Source organism: Chiloscyllium plagiosum, chromosome 37, assembly GCF_004010195.1.
Source record: "Chiloscyllium plagiosum isolate BGI_BamShark_2017 chromosome 37, ASM401019v2, whole genome shotgun sequence".
Taxonomy (NCBI): Eukaryota; Metazoa; Chordata; class Chondrichthyes; order Orectolobiformes; family Hemiscylliidae; genus Chiloscyllium; species Chiloscyllium plagiosum.
The window spans coordinates 15,613,734-15,629,851 of record NC_057746.1 but is presented as its reverse complement, the minus strand read 5'-3'; the positions used below and the strand labels follow the sequence as shown (position 1 = coordinate 15,629,851).

The window sequence follows — 16,118 nt, the reverse complement described above, 5'->3', positions numbered from 1 at the left end:
AGGAGCATTTGAAATGCCTCAGCGTACAAGGGTACAGTCAAGTGCTGGAAAGTGAGAGATGTTTGATGACAGCATGGGTGCGATGGACCAAATGGCCTTTTTTAAAGTCCATTCCATAAAGAGGTACCTGGAAACCACAATGCACATGGCTAATGTTCTAGAATTCATGTTATGTGACAGAATCCCTACAGTGTGGAAACAGGCCCTTCGGCCCCATAAGTCCACACCAACCCTCCAAAGAATATCCCACCCAAATTCATTCCCCTACCCTTTTTCTCTACATTTACCCTTGACTAATGCACCTAACCTACACATTCTTGAACACTATTCACAATTTTTTTTAGATTAGATTAGATTACTTACAGTGTGGAAACAGGCCCTTCGGCCCAACAAGTCCACACCGACCCGCCGAAGCGAAACCCACCCATACCCCTACATTTACCCCTTACCTAACACTACGGGCAATTTAGTATAGCCAATTCACCTGGCCCTGCACATCTTTGGACTGTGGGAGGAAACCGGAGCACCCGGAGGAAACCCACGCAGACACGGGGAGAACGTGCAAACTCCACACAGTTAGTCGCCTGAGGCGGGAATTGAACCCGGGTCTCTGGCGCTGTGAGGCAGCAGTGCTAACCACTGTGCCACCGTGCCGCCCATTTAGCATAGCCAATTCACCTAACCTGCGATTGTGGGAGGAAACCCACACCAACAGTCACCCAAGGCTGGAATCAAACCAGGGTCCCTGGCACTGTGAGGCAGCAGTGCTCACCACTGAACTGAAGCAAAGCCTTCTATGGTGCACCTAGCACAGGGCTGCTTCTATGTCTGCCAGACCTGGAAGTTTAATGCATGGCACTCTTACGTGGAATGATACCTGTCCTGACAATGTGGGCAAGTGAAAATTAATCCAATGCTTATGCAGCACTCAAACACTACACGCAGCCCTCAAAGCATTTGCAGGATGCAGGAGAGTCCTGAATGCAGGAAGAGTAGTTAGTAAGTTTACAGATGATGCCAAAATTGGTGGTGTAGTGGACAGTGAAGAAGGTTATCTCAAAGGCCAATGGGACCTTGATCAAATGGGCCGAACGGCCATGGAGTAGCAGATGGAGTTTAGTTTACATAAATATGAGGTCCTGCATTTGGGTTAAGCAAATCAGGACAGGACTTCTACACTTAATGGTAGTGTTCTGGGAAGTGTTGCTGAGCGAAGAGATCTTGAGGTGCAGGTTTGTATTTCCTTGAAGGTGAAATTGGAGTGGCACCGTGGCTCATTGGTTAGCACAATGCCTCACAGCGTCAGGGACCTGGGTTTGATTCCAGCCACGGTTGACTGTCTGTGCGGAGTTTGCACATTCTCCCCATGACTGTGTGGGTTGCCTCCGGGTGCTCCGTTTCCTCCAACAATCCAAAGATGTGCAGTTTAGGTGAATTGGCCATGCTAAATTGCCCATAGTTTTCAGGGATGTGTAGGTTAGATGCATTAGTCAGGGGTAAATGTAATGTAATGGGGAATGAGTTTAGGTGGGATATTCTTCAGAGAATCAATGTGGACTTGTTGGGCCAAAGGGCCTGTTTCCACAATGTAAGGCTTTTATGAATATTTGAAGTCACAAGTAGACAAAGTTGTGAAGATAATGTTTGGTACACTTGCCTTTATTGCTCAGTGCATTGAGTATAGGAGTGTGGCTATACAGGACGTTAGTTGGCCACTTTTAGAATATTTTATTCAGTTTTGGTCTCTGCTGTAGTCTTGTTAAACTTGAAAGGGTGCAGAAAAGATTTACAAGCATGTTGCTGGGGTTGGAGAGTTTGAGATATGGGGGAAATCTGAACAGACTGGGGCTTTGGATATCCAAAGCCTTTTTTCCCAGGATAGGGAAGTCCAAACAAGAGAGCACAGGTTGAAGGGGGAATGGGGAAATTTAAAAGAGACCTGAGGGGCAATCTTTTCTTGCAGTAAGTGTTGCATGTATGGATTGAAATGTCAGAAGAAATGGTGAAGGCTGGGACAATTACAGCATTTGAAAGGCCTCTGAATGGGTACATGAATAGGAAGAGTTAAGAGAGATAAAGGCCAGTTGCTGGCAAATGATTAGATTAGATTAGATTAGATTACTTACAATGTGGAAACAGGCCCTTCGGGCATTTGAAAGGCCTCTGAATGGGTACATGAATAGGAAGAGTTAAGAGAGATAAAGGCCAGTTGCTGGCAAATGGGACTAGGTTAACTGAGAATATCTGGTCAGCTTGGAGCAGTTGATCCGAAGGGTCCTTTTCTGTGTTGTACAAGTCTGTAAGTTTGACAATCCACAGAAAAACCTTCTCCACTTGATTAGGTTCATTGAATGATCTCAAATAAAGGGGCAGCCACAATGCAATGATCGGCCCAGATAGGACAACACAAAATGGGGAATAGAACAGAGCAAAATAATAACTGAAATAATAGGAGATTTAAAGATTGAGTGTTCAAATGATCAACATATTTGCTGGACAAAAATAGTTTGCAGTTTTTATCAGTATAAAGAAACATCATAAAATCTTTAGAGTTTCTTAATTTAGTCTCAACACTGAATATATCCAGTGACATGAATGACCTAATTTAGCTGTCATAAATTGTTTACTTGTGTTATTTTTAAAATATAGAATCTAATTTAAATGATGTGGCAACCTCTCCTGATGATCCCACTGGGTAAACAATAAAGGTTCTGCAAATGTCTCACCTTAGAGTTTAATACAGAGTGATTGCTTGATGCACAAAGGAATGGCTCACTTTTCAGGGGGGCAAGTATGGAGACATTTCACCGTCTCAAGAATATATACTGTACAATTCTTGCTGTCATCGGTGTTCCTGGTAAGAAACTCTGACCATTGAAGTTGTGCATTTGCTGTGTGTGACCAAGTCCCTTGTTTTATGCTATGGCTGTTAGAACATAGAACAAAATAGCACAGAAACAGACCCTTCTACCAACAATGCTATGTCGAACATGATGTCAAATTAAACTAATCTGTTCTGCCTGCCCTTAGTCCACATCCCTCTATTCCTTGCGTATTCATGTGCTTATCTAAAAGTTCCTTAAATGCCCCAATCATATCTGCCTGCATCACCACCCCAGGCAGCGCATTTCAGACTCCTACCACTCTGTGTGTAAAAAACTTGCCCCTCACATCTCCTTTGAACTTTTTCCCCTCTCACTTTAAATGCATGCGCGCTAGTCATGCGCGCTAGTTATTAGACATTTCAACTCTGAGAAAGAGATTCTAACAATAAACTCTCTCTGTGCATCTCATACTTTTATAGATTTCTATCAAGTCTCCCCTCAGCCTCCACCTGACTGTTAATGTCAAATGTTGATCTAGCAGTGACTATCAGGCAAAAAATTGGGACAGTGACATCTTTCTGTTCAATTAAATGTCCTGAATTACCTCTGTGCCTTTATTGTACTTGCTAAACATGCAATAAACTTTTGTGACTCACATTTCTCTGAATTGTGTAGTTGCTGTATGTAACTGAACTAGACATTAAAATTCAATCATGTAAGATTTGTCGGGGGCTTGACAAAGTGGATGTGGAAATGTTTCTGCTTGTGGGAGAGTCTAGGGTCAGAGGGCATGATCTCAGAACAAGAGGTCACCCATTTGAGTTCTTCATGTACATCACGTACATCAATATGTACAATTTTCTTTTCTCAGAGAGTGGTGAATCTGTGAAATTCTTTATCTCAGAGAGCTGTCGACATTGTGTTGTTAAGTACATTTGTGGCCAAGACCAACAGATTTCTAACTATTAAGGAAATCAAGGGTTATGGGGGGTGAAGCAGGAATGTGGATTTGAGGGTTATCAGCTCAGCTGTGATCTCATTGAATGGCTGAGCAAACTTGATGGGCTAAATGGCCATCTACTCCAACATCTGGTGACCTAAGGCAATGTTTGGAGGCTAGGTGTCAAGTTGCCACAGTCTTAACAGACCATATGGCTGCTCTGTCAATGGAGAGAGATGATTGGTGGTGATTTAACCTGAGGGCCACCACACCTCAGACAAGGGGAGAGGTTGAGAATGAGTCCTCCATGTTAACCTCAGCTGTATGTGGGATTGAACCCATGCTGTTGACATTACACTGCTTCACAAACCAACCATCCAACCAACTGAACCCCAGGGCAGATATCACTGATAGTATCTGTCACTGTATAGTTGAGCTGACTGCTGCTTGCTAACCAGTGTGCAACAGCTTGGCTCTATTTTTAAATCATTCCTTCAGGTGATAATCTCTACATCCCATGGAATTGCCTCTGTCTTATAAGAATGTAATCAATGGTTAAGGCACTGATGATCATTTGAAGAGCCAGTGGAGGCACAATGGGAAATTGGCCCCTCTCTCTCTGAGTACATCAGATCTCAGTGGTTTTGTGAATTTCTTTTCACAATGGATTCAAAAGTTGAAAAGAAGGCAGTTAGTTAGCTGGTGAGTTATTTGTAGCAAGTGTAGTTATATAGAAAACTAGCAATGATAAAGACATAATTGAATAAAATAATTCAGTTGTTCCTTAGAATGTGTTACGCTAGCTGAGCAGATGCTGTGTTGCATTAGCAGCATGTAGGAGTTCATGGATGACTCTTTAATACAGAGAGACTGAGAACAAGCATGGGATGTGCAAAATGAGTTAGTCTCCATTTGAATCATGCTGAGGCTGGTATTGGGCATCAGAAGAGCAGGAGAGTCAACATTTTGGGCAGGACATTTTATCCCTGATGAAGGTCCTACATAAAACATCGACTCTCTTGCCCTTCTGATGCTGCTTGACCTGCTATGCATCTTACAGCACCCCATTTTATCGACTCTGACTTTTCAGCATCTGCAGACCTTATAATCTCTATGGGGCTGGTAATACGACTAATTGCATGACTGGGGAAGTAGAGACAATGTTAAACTAAATAATTCGGGTAATATACTACATTTGGGAAGTTTTACCAAGTGCAAGAATAGAGTCTTGGCCAAAAAAAAAGATTATCCGCAAGAACAGGTAGACAGTATAAATCTAAAACTCAACCAATGTTTACAAGAAGTGTAAATTAATAAAACTAAATGAGAAAATGAAACTCCAGGAAAGCGAGTAAGGGTCGTCAGTTAGTGCAGGAGTCTTCTATGGCTATCCCCATTTCAAACAAGTATGTTGTTTTGGAAAATGTAGCAGGTGATGGACTCTCAGGGGAATGTAGCACCAACAGCCAGCTTTCTGATATTGAGACTGGTTGTAATGTAATGAGGGGTACATTGGGTTCCAAGCACTCAACTGTGATAGGGAATTTTCTAATCAGAGGCACAGACAGGCGTTTCTGCGACCAACTACAAAATATCAGAATGTTATGCTGCTTCACTGCTGCTAGGATTAAGGATTTGTCAGAGAAGGAGCAGAGTGTTCTCAAACGGGAGAGGGACCAGCAGGAGGTCATTGGACACATTGAAACTAATGATACAGGAAGGGAAAAGGATGAGATTCTGAAGGGGAGAATATAGAAGTTAGGCAGGAATTTAAAAAGGTGGTCTTCATGGGTAGTAATATCTGCATTACTCCTGGTGCTATGAGCTACTGAGGATAGGAATAGGATGATAGAGCAGATGAATGCATGGCTGAGAAGCTTGTGCAGGGTAGAAGGGTTCACATTTTTGGATCATTAGCATTTCTTCTGGGGTAGAAATGACTTGTGCAAGAAGGACAGATTGCACCCAAATTAGAAGGGGACTAATATTGGTAGCGAGATTTGCTAGAGCTGCTCAGGAGGATTTAAACTAGTAAGGTTGGAGGGAGGGGGGTGTGGGAGGCTGGGTGGTTGTTGGGATGGGATCTAGGGAAACAGTGAGGAAAAGGTTCACTCTGAGACTGGTACAGTTGGGAAACTGATCGAGTCAAAAAGTCAGGACAGGCAGGAGCAAAGCAGAGAGCAAAGTTGGACTGATAAATTAAACTGCATTTACTTCAATGCAAGAGGTCTAACAGGGAAGGCAGATCAGCTTTTGGGCATGTTAGGATATCATAGCAATTCCAGAAACATGCTCAAGATGGACAGGACAGGCAGCTTAATGTTCCATCATACAAATGCCATAGGAAGGATAGAAAAGGGTCGAGAGAGGGTGGTCAGTGGCATTTTTGATAAGTGATAGCATTACTGCTGCACGTACAAAGGATATTCCTGGAAATACATCAATGGAAGTTATTTGGTTGGGACTGAGAAATAAGAAAGGGATGATCACCTTATTGGAATTGTATTATAGACCCCTTAACATTCAGTGAGAAATTGAGAAACAAATTTGTAAAGAGATTTCAGTTATGTGTAAGAATAATAAGGTGGTTATGGTAGGGGATTTTAACTTTCCAAACATAGACTTGGACTGTCATTTAAGTGTGTACAAAAGATTTTCTGATCCAGTATGTGGATGTACCTACTAGAGAAGGTGCAAAACTTGACCTACCCTTGGGAAATAAGGCAGGCAGAAATGAGATGACATGAGTCCAGAGGCAGTATATTCCCATTAGGGTGAAAGGAAAGGTTGGTAGGTGTAGGGGATTTTGGATAATGAGAGAAATTGAGGTTTTGGTTAAGAAAAAGTAGGAAGCATATGTCAGGTATAGACTGGATAGATCAAGTGAATCCTTAGAAGAGTATAAAAGCTGTAAGAGTATACTTAGGAGAGAAATCAGGAGGGCAAAAAGTGGACATGAAATAACTTTTGAAAATTGGTTAAGGAAAATCTGAAGGGATTTTACAAATATATTAATGGCAAAAGGGTAACTAGGGAGAGAATAGGGCCCCTCAAAGATCAGCAAGGCAGCCTATGTGTGGAGCCACAGGGGACGGTGAAGATAATAAATGAGTATCTTTTATCAGGGAGAGGTTGAATAGGCTGGGGCTGTTTTCCCTGGAGCATCGGAGGCTGAGGGGTAACCGTTTTGATGTTTATAAGATCATGAGGGGCATGGATATGATAAACAGACAAGGTCTTTTCCCTGGGGTGGGGAAGTCCAGAACTAGATGACATAGATTTAGGGTGAGAAGGAAAGATATAAAAGGGCCATAAAGGGCAACCTTTTCACACAGAGAGTGGTGCGTGTATGGAATGAGCTGCCAGAGGAAGTGGTGGAAACTGGTACAGTTACAGCATTTAAAAGGCATCTAGATGGGTATATACTGAGAAACTTTGATTATCCGAATGAGTATTTTGGTGGGGAGTATTTTGTTCAGATCATCAAATATTCAGATATTCAAATGCTGGATAACACAGTTTAGCCAAGCATTGAGACTTTGCAATCTTGTCCGGATAATTCGGATAATCGAATGCCGGATAATCGAAGTTCCTCTGTAAATAGGAAGGGTTCAGAGTGATATGGACCAAGTGCTGGCAAATAGGACCAGATTAGTTTAGGATGTCTGGTTGGCATGGACGAGTTGGACCAAAGGGTCTGTTTCGTTCTGTACATCTCTGTAACTCTATAGCTCTAAATGCTCTGAGTCTGAAACCAACCATTGTTTGAAATGCAACTGGTGTAATAGTAATAGATACATAAGGAGAAAGTGAGGACTGCAGATGCTGGAGATCAGAGCTGAAAATGTGTTGCTGGAAAAGCACAGCAGGTCAGGCAGCATCCAAGGAACAGGAGAATCGACGTTTCGGGTATGAGCCGTTCTTCAAGAATGAGGAAGTGTGTCCAGCTTGCTAAGATAAAAGGTAGGGAGGAGGGACTTGGGGGAGGGGCATTGGAAATGTGATAGGTGGAAGGCGGTCAAAGTGAGGGTGATAGGCCGGAGTGGGGGTGGGGGTGGAGAGGTCAGGAAGAAGATTGCAGGTTAGGAAGGCGGTGCTGAGTTCGAGGGATTCGACTGAGACAAGGTGGGGGGAGGGGAAATGAGGAAACTGGAGAAATCTGAGTGCATCCCTTGTGGTTGGAGGGTTCCGAAGACAATCTGGAAGCCAGTACCGAGACATGGCTGCAGAATGGCAAGTATTTGGGACTGAATCTTGGAGGGTACAGGGCATGTCAGAATGATAGGATACCAGGAAATGGTGAAGGGATGACTTTGTTTGTTAATGATGGCATCAGCATAGTAGAATGGAATGGCCTGAGTTCAGGAAACCAACATGTGGAAACAGTTTGGCAGAATTTAGAATTGATACTGGCAAGAAGGCACATGTGAGAATGGTGTTCTTATCCTGTAACATGAACTACATAGTAGGAAAGGAAGATGTAATGAAAGCTTATCAGAAAGGCACAGCAATAATCATTGGAGACTTGAAACTATCTATAGACTGGAATAGTCTGACAGGCAAAGGTAGTCCGATATCTCATTTGTAAATCTTGTTACCTGGAATGCTGAACTGCTATTTCCATCCTGCATTTACATGCTGTAATAGATTTAATGGTTGGATTAGCTTGGGACAGTGCATCTGAATTATCAAGTTATTTCCTTCAATAGAATATCATGTCGAGCTGAATCTGACATCAGCACAGGGAACTTGCAGAGGGCTTCCTTGAAAATATCTATCATTGTCAATTTAATTTGAGAGAGACTGTATTAGTCTGGGACTCCATAGGCACAAAGTCCCTACTTGAATTACTTAACTGAAGGACTACAGTTACAGTACACAGCTAGAGTGCAGTGAGTAGCCCTAAGAGGATATTGCAAGTTTGAAATTGAATTGTGAATGAACAGAGCAAAATGATCACAGAGACATTAGGAGCTCAATAGATGGAGCTGATAGTGATCGAATGATCAATACCTTTGTTGGACGTGAATTACTTCTACCTTTCATAAGTAAACAAATGCAATTAAAATTGTTCAGTCTTTAGAGATTGCCAGTTTAATCTCAACTCCAAATATATTTGATGGCAAGCAGGAGTTAATTTTGCTGTCATAGACAGTTAACTTTTACAATGAATGAATGGAATTTAAATTATGTCAAAATCTCAAATTCACTCTGGCGATCTCACGTGAGTGAATATGCTGAGCATGAGTCGCTTTAAGAATTTAACAGAGATCTATGGGACAGATCACTTTACACAGAAAAGTGTGAAAGCATTTCATAGTATCAGAAAGATACAGACATGATTCTTGCTGTTGGTATTTCTGATAATTAATCATAACCACTGAAGTTGAATGTGGTTATCTAGTTCTATTCAATGAAAGTGGCAACACAAAGGGACTTAGTGGTCTCTGTGCACAAAATACAGAAAGCTAGCACACAGGTGCAGCAAGGAATCAGGAAAACTAATAGAAAGTTGGCCCTTATTTCAAGGGGTTTGAATAAGAAGAGGAGGGAATTCTTACTGTCACTGAACAAGGTGTTGGTGAGATCGCACCTGGATTAGTTTTAGTCACCGAACTTAAAGCAAAGTAACATTCCATTGAAGTCAAAGCAGAGAAAGTGCACGAGGATGATCCCTGATGTGGATGGATTGCCTTCTGAGTAAAGGCTAAACAAGTTGGGATTCTATTCATTGCAGTTTAGAAGGATCAGACATGATCACATTGAAACAGACAGGATTCTTAAGGGGCTTGGCAGGGTAAATGCTGCAAGGATGCTTCCCCTCATGGGAGAGTCTAGGACCAGAGAGTACAGTCTCAGAATAAAAGGATGCCAATTTAAGTCTGAAATGAGGAGGAATTTCTTCTCCAAAAGTTGTAAGTTTTTGAAACACCCTGTCACAGAGAGCTGAGAGGCAGAGTCCTTATGTACATTTAAGATAGGGGAAGATAGATTCCTGGCCAGTAAACTAAGAGGGAAAATGCAGGGAAGTGGATGTGAGGAATGTCTGTCCATGATCCTACTGAATGGAGGAGCAGACTCTCAAGAGCTGAATGGCTGAATGGCCATTCCTTTTCCTATTGCTCCTGGTGTTGTAGTCTCAAGACTGGTAATGATATATGCTGGTCTAATGTTTATCATTATATACAAAGTCAGTTTGTGATATCATTTTTTAAGTCAAGTATCCAAAATACCTTTGTCATTTCACTCCATTGCATTGACAGCAAACTTGTTTGTAACTAAAATTAAAAATATTAGGCATTGGTGAATCAGATTATCAGGGAAGGCAATGCTTAGAGAGTATGCATTATTAGGGTGTCTGTCAGAATAGAACGGTACTGAATGTGTCTCACTAATAGAAATAAAACAAGTTTGCTCTTTTTTTCAATCAGATGACTGAACACTGCACTCCATGGAGCTGCCTTGTTGTTATATGAATATAATGGGCAATGGAAATATTCATGTTCTTTGTTGTGGTTCGCCGAGCTGGAAGTTTTTGTTGCAAACGTTTCGTCCCCTGGCTAGGCGACATCATCAGTGCTTGGGAGCCTCCTGCGAAGCCAGTGCGAAGCACTGATGATGTCGCCTAGCCAGGGGACGAAACGTTTGCAACAAAAACTTCCAGCTCGGCGAACAGAACCACAACAACGAGCACCCGAGCTACAAATCTTCGCACAAACTTTGAATTCTTGTTCTTTGTTAAAGTTTCAGAATCAGTCTCTGAAGTGCAGTGTCATATCGCAATGATTCCACTTGAACAGCATCAATAGATACATAAAAACACAAGTTACTGGCAGGTAAACAGCAAGACAGAACTGTTACACCATTCAACTCATCAAGCTAATGACGTATTTGAGATATTTTTTGTCAATTTGTTGCAGATTAATCCCCTTCATCTACTACTGTCCTAAGAATCTGTAGGTCATGAATTTCTTATTTTCATGATCTGTCTGTTGTAGGAACTGAGTGTCAGCCTACGGTAATTAAATGGGTTACTTCTGTAACTGATTCATTTTTTTTGATGAACCAGTAATTACCCGAGACGCAAAGTTGCAACACGTGTACCTATAGCAGCCTTTGCCCTGAGATAGTGAAGTGTGTTTCTTTGGACAATGGCACCGATAATTGAAGACTTAAATAGGGCTTTCAGGCATCAGATGTTAGTCCCTGGATAGTAAATATGAACAATGCCTTGCTACAATGCGAACATAGAATCTTATTAATAAACAATATTGTGTACTAAGTAAAGGAATTGATTACTTTGAGTAATTACTACTCAGATTACATACAAATGGCAAAATTCACAGTGTTTCTGCTTCATATGACCTTCATAATTAATTTTATCCTGATCAGAATATTTATAATGACTTTCTACCCAACGTCCTTAGCTAGTTAGCCCTTAAATGTATCTACACTGCATTCAAGTTAATTGCTCTATAGCTATTTACACATCTTAATTATTCTAAGGTGCTTCTTCTGAATTCTGTCTTCTCAATATGGACTCTATCAAACGCATTCATAAATGTACAGCTTCCATTAGGTCTGGCCTCAGCCATCTATTTTCCAAACAATGCCAACCTGCTCCTTATTTCCAGATAGTTTACAATCTCACAGTTCTGATATTAGCTTTGTAGAACATGTTGCAATGTCTTTGTTCTTAAATTATTTCTGTAAAATGAAGAAAAAAGCCTTTGTGGTATACTTCAACTGTTTCATACACTTCAATATAACATCTCTGATTTCTCAACTCAATTTCTTCAGAATATCAGTTTTATTTTGTTTGATTTTTATTATGACTGGGTTTAACTGCTTTATGAATTTCAATAATATGTGAATCCACATGTGGAACCTTTACCTTCTTTGTTACTTTGCAAATTCTCTGTCCCTAAGTTTCTGGAAATTCAATTTTGAGTTGAATGTTTAGTTCTGTCCCCCACAGATCTTCTTTCTTCTGCTTCTTTTTCTCACCTTTTCAAACTCAGAATGCTTACAAACTGTTTTATGTTACACCTACTGTCCTCCATGCCTTTCTTTATTCTGAGATCAGTATTGCATTCTTGATGTTCACATATTTCTGGCCATGTTTCTCTTCCAATCAAAAATCCAAAGTCAATTAAACTCAAACTCAGAAACAAGTGAAATCAGAGACTCCCAACCTCACCACAATATTGAAGCAGGCCGGTTGCTCACCCCAAGACATGTTCTTGAAGCATGAAAATTGGCATATTTAAGTTAGAGTCACTTTGGAAATGTGTTTTATGTTTAAATGTTTTAATTTCTGACTCAAGAAGAGTCAGAAATCTTTTGATATGGTAAGAAGCTTCATCACTAATTTGCCATCTCTTTTCGTTTCCAGTTAACATAGTGGCAATTATGATCCTGACACAGGGGAAATGTGGCCTATCCATTTGTATCACTCTCTACCTTGTGGCCATGGTAGTGGCAGATCTACTGGTCATTATTACTGGAGTTGTACTGTGGCAGATTAATTCTTACTATTTCCCAGAATCTTTCCTGAACGTCACCCCTGTCTGCAGCATTATTATTGTCCTGTTTTATGCAGCAACAGAATGTTCTGTCTGGTTCACTGTCACTTTCTCCTTTGATCGATTTGTGATGATATGTTGCCAGAATCTGAAAAGAAAATATTGTACCAAGAGGCTCGCAACTATAGTGCTAACAACAACCTGCATTTCACTTTGTTTCAAAGACATTCCATTTTACTTTACCTATGAACCTGCAGCGATAATTGACAATATCCCCTTGTACTGTATGAAGAAGGCAAGCTATCATACTGACCCCGCATGGTTGGGGTTTGACTGGTTTGATCAGATTTTAACTCCGTTGCTCCCATATGCTTTGATTCTGTTACTGAATGCTCTGACAATCAGACACATTTTGGTGACCAGTCGGGTTCGCAAAGGGCTGAGAAGTCAGAGCAAAGGAGAGAATTGCAGTGATCAGGAGATGGAGAGCAGAAGAAAGTCTGTGATTTTCCTCTTCACCATATCCGGAAGTTTCATATTACTTTGGCTTTTATATGTTATAGACTTCTTATATTATGCCGTTACTGGAATTAAACCCACATACTACAATGATTCTTTATATATCTTTGCAGAAGTTGCTGTTATGGTGCTGAGTTTAAATTGCTGCACAAATGCATTTATTTATGGGGTAACTCAATCCAAGTTCAGAGAGCAGCTGCTGATTGCAGTGAAATACCTAATTAGGTCAATTATTGAATTAAAGAACAAGCAAAGCAACTGAGTGCACTGACTGGGAAGTGTACTGGGTTGGAGAAGATACCTGAGATAGGGAGGGATGTTGGGCTCCTTGTGGTTTCAGAGATAGGGAAGGGCGTAGGGTTGGAGGATGCTACAGTTATAGAAAACATTGAAAAAGCCTGGGGAAGTTGCAGAATGAGGATTTTTTTTTAAAGTGCCCAAGTGCTTAGAAATGTACAGTTTGTTAGATTTAAGAAAGTCAAGGCTGTCAGACGTATGAAATATTAATGTGATTATCTTGAACAGAACTCATCAAACTGTCTCCACAGTCCACAGCAAATGTACCACAGGGTATCAGTTAATTTGAATCTTAAGACAGGTTTGTAATTTCCTTGGTTGTAAGTCCAGTGATGAATAACACCAGGAGACAGGTAGGAACAGCTGGCAAAGTTTTCCCAGCCCATGGATCACTTGGGCTGTGGCAAGAAATTCAGGAAGATCAGGTGAGATTTCCAGGAAGGACCTTCTTGATGTTGAGACCAAAAAGGCTGCATTTTACAGTTGGATGTTAAGGTAAGGGAGGGGGCTATTAAAATTAGACTTCATCATCCCCTTCATTAGTACATAATCTTACTTCATTAATATACATTCTCCCATTCAACTGCTGACTTGATAGCATTCCCAAAATAAAAGTCATACCAGGGACCTGACAATTCCAAATTGATCCTTTGGAATTCTGTCTCGGATGCCAGGTGTCAGCATATCTGGGCACATTCCATCGATATTGACTGCATCCATCACATGTCATACTGGCATCTGCCAGGTACCAAGCTCACTTCATCATCATGGTACATCTCCTATCCACTTACAGTGTCATTCTGATCTATAATGTTACACTCTGGAGTAACCAGTACCTTTCATTGCAAATGATGGCACTAACTACCTCACCCCACCCCGCTCCCCTCACGTAACATGCCTGGGGTTAATATCACAAACAGGGCAGGGTAATTCTGGATTGGCAGCATTATACTGGATGCATAATAGCCTTTCAAACATGGCATTGGTGCAGGAAATCCCAGGGTGTCCCAGCAGGAGCGAGTGTTTCTGTTGAAGCAAGTGGGAGAATGGGGCTTGCATTGAATGAGAGGAGTACACTTCCTTGCAAATGAAGTGAGTTTTGGATGATCTTGGAAAAAGCTTGCTAGCACTCGTGAGAGGAACCCCTCATGAAATTTGATGAAAATGACATTTGGCCACTTCAGATTCAAGGCTTTGCCTTTCTGTGTGTTTTAAGATAATTCAACCTGTTTTCTATATTTACAAAAGTTGTTTTTTTGTCTGTGTTCAATTAAACTCTGTTGTTGATGAAAATCGATAGACTTTGTGAATTGACTGAGAAATATGTTAAGTAGGTAAAGACAGAGTGGACAGATTCACCTTCAGTATCAGATGGTACTCCAGAGGGTGCATTACCTGAGGTTACAGCAATTGCTCAGTAGATGGCACTGTTGCCTGTGAGATGTGGAGTTCTCTCACCAAACAAAACAATTTCAGAGGCTGGCATGGACTTGACTTTGTAAAGTGGCAAGGTTACCTTGATCAGAAGCTGTTTCCTTTCACACACACACATGTTTCATCCTCGAGCAAAGTTTGCAAACAAGCTTTCCAAAATAATCATCTCTCACCTCCATGTCATCAGGTTCGATTTTAATGTTACTGAAGGTCACAGGGACTGTGCCTTCAAACAGAAATCTAGGATGTTGAAGCAGAATTACACGGTTAGATTGCAAATATTGAAATCCCTGAATATTTGTTTGGAAAACCATCTTCCCACAGGAATTGCTCAGATTAGAGGAATAAAACTGATATTGTGCCTACCCCATTGCCTCACTCTCATACACCCACCCCCCATAACTGACACCTGACCTACCTTCTCAACCACTTACCCATCACCGGTACCCACTCACCCACCGGTCACCCCCTTGCCTCACCCATACTCAATTTCTGTCTGCTACTCATAGAGTCATGGAATCACACAGAATGGAACCAGACCCTTCGGTCCCACTAGTCCACGTCGACTGTATTCCCAAACTAAACGAGTTCCACTGGCCTGTGTTTGGCCTACACTCTTCCAAACTTTCCTATTCGTGTACTTATCCAAAGGTCTTTTAAACATTGTGACTGTACCTGCATCCGGCACTTCTTCCCTGTGTCTGTCTAGATATTGTTTCACTGTGTATCAGTTTGTCCACATGTCTGTCTTTCTGTCTGTGTGCCTGTCCATGTATCTGTTTTTTTTGTGCATCGGTTTGTCAATGTATTGATTTCTTGTGTGTCTGTCTATCTGTGCTTGGCCATGTGTCTGTGCCTGTCTCTATCAGTGTCTCTCCATGAGTCTATCTCTCTGTCTGTGTGTTTGTTCATGTGTCTGTCTCTCTGTTTCTTTGTCCATGTGACTGTCTGTGTGTGTTTGCCCATGTGTCTGTCTGTCTCTGTGTTTATCCATTTGTCTGTCTGCCTGCAGTCATGTTCCTGAGTCTATCTCCCTCTGGTTTCTATCATCTCTTTGCCCGTTTGTCTGTGTCTCTGTATATTGTCTCTCTATCTGAGTGTCTGCTTCTGTCTGCAAATCTGTCTCTCTGCCTCTGTCACCTCTGTATCTTTGTATCATCTCGTATCTGTCTGTCTCTGCCTCTTTTTCCTTTTTTCTCTCTCCCTTTCTTGTCGTTGATTTTCAGTCAGCCTCTCTGTTCTATCAATCAGAGGTCACTTTTTCAACTAAAATCTTATCATTCTTTTCAATGTCTTGAAAATCATCTAAATACTGACATAAAGCCATTGCAAATATCTGAGTTTAAACTTGTAATGTGAAGCATTGCATGGTTTCTGATAATCATTATAAAATAGCATCTGAAATAAACAACAATTGGGAATAATTGCTTGGAATGTGGGTAAATGTTAGTTGAATATTTCTCATGGAATTCTGGAAACTGGCAAGGAGTGTCAATAATTAAATGTTTTTATTAAATTGGTGGAAGCACACCTCTAATCTTATTCATAATTTAACATCTCAGTCTGAATAAGGTAATT

At 41.1% G+C, this 16,118-nt stretch overlaps 1 protein-coding gene across 4 annotated transcripts in view; it reads left to right on the top strand.

Annotated features, from left to right (window-relative positions):
* LOC122541318 (netrin-G1-like) overlaps window positions 1-16,118 on the top strand; it is a 910,622-nt gene that overhangs the window by 762,204 nt on the left and 132,300 nt on the right. The window lies entirely within an intron of this gene.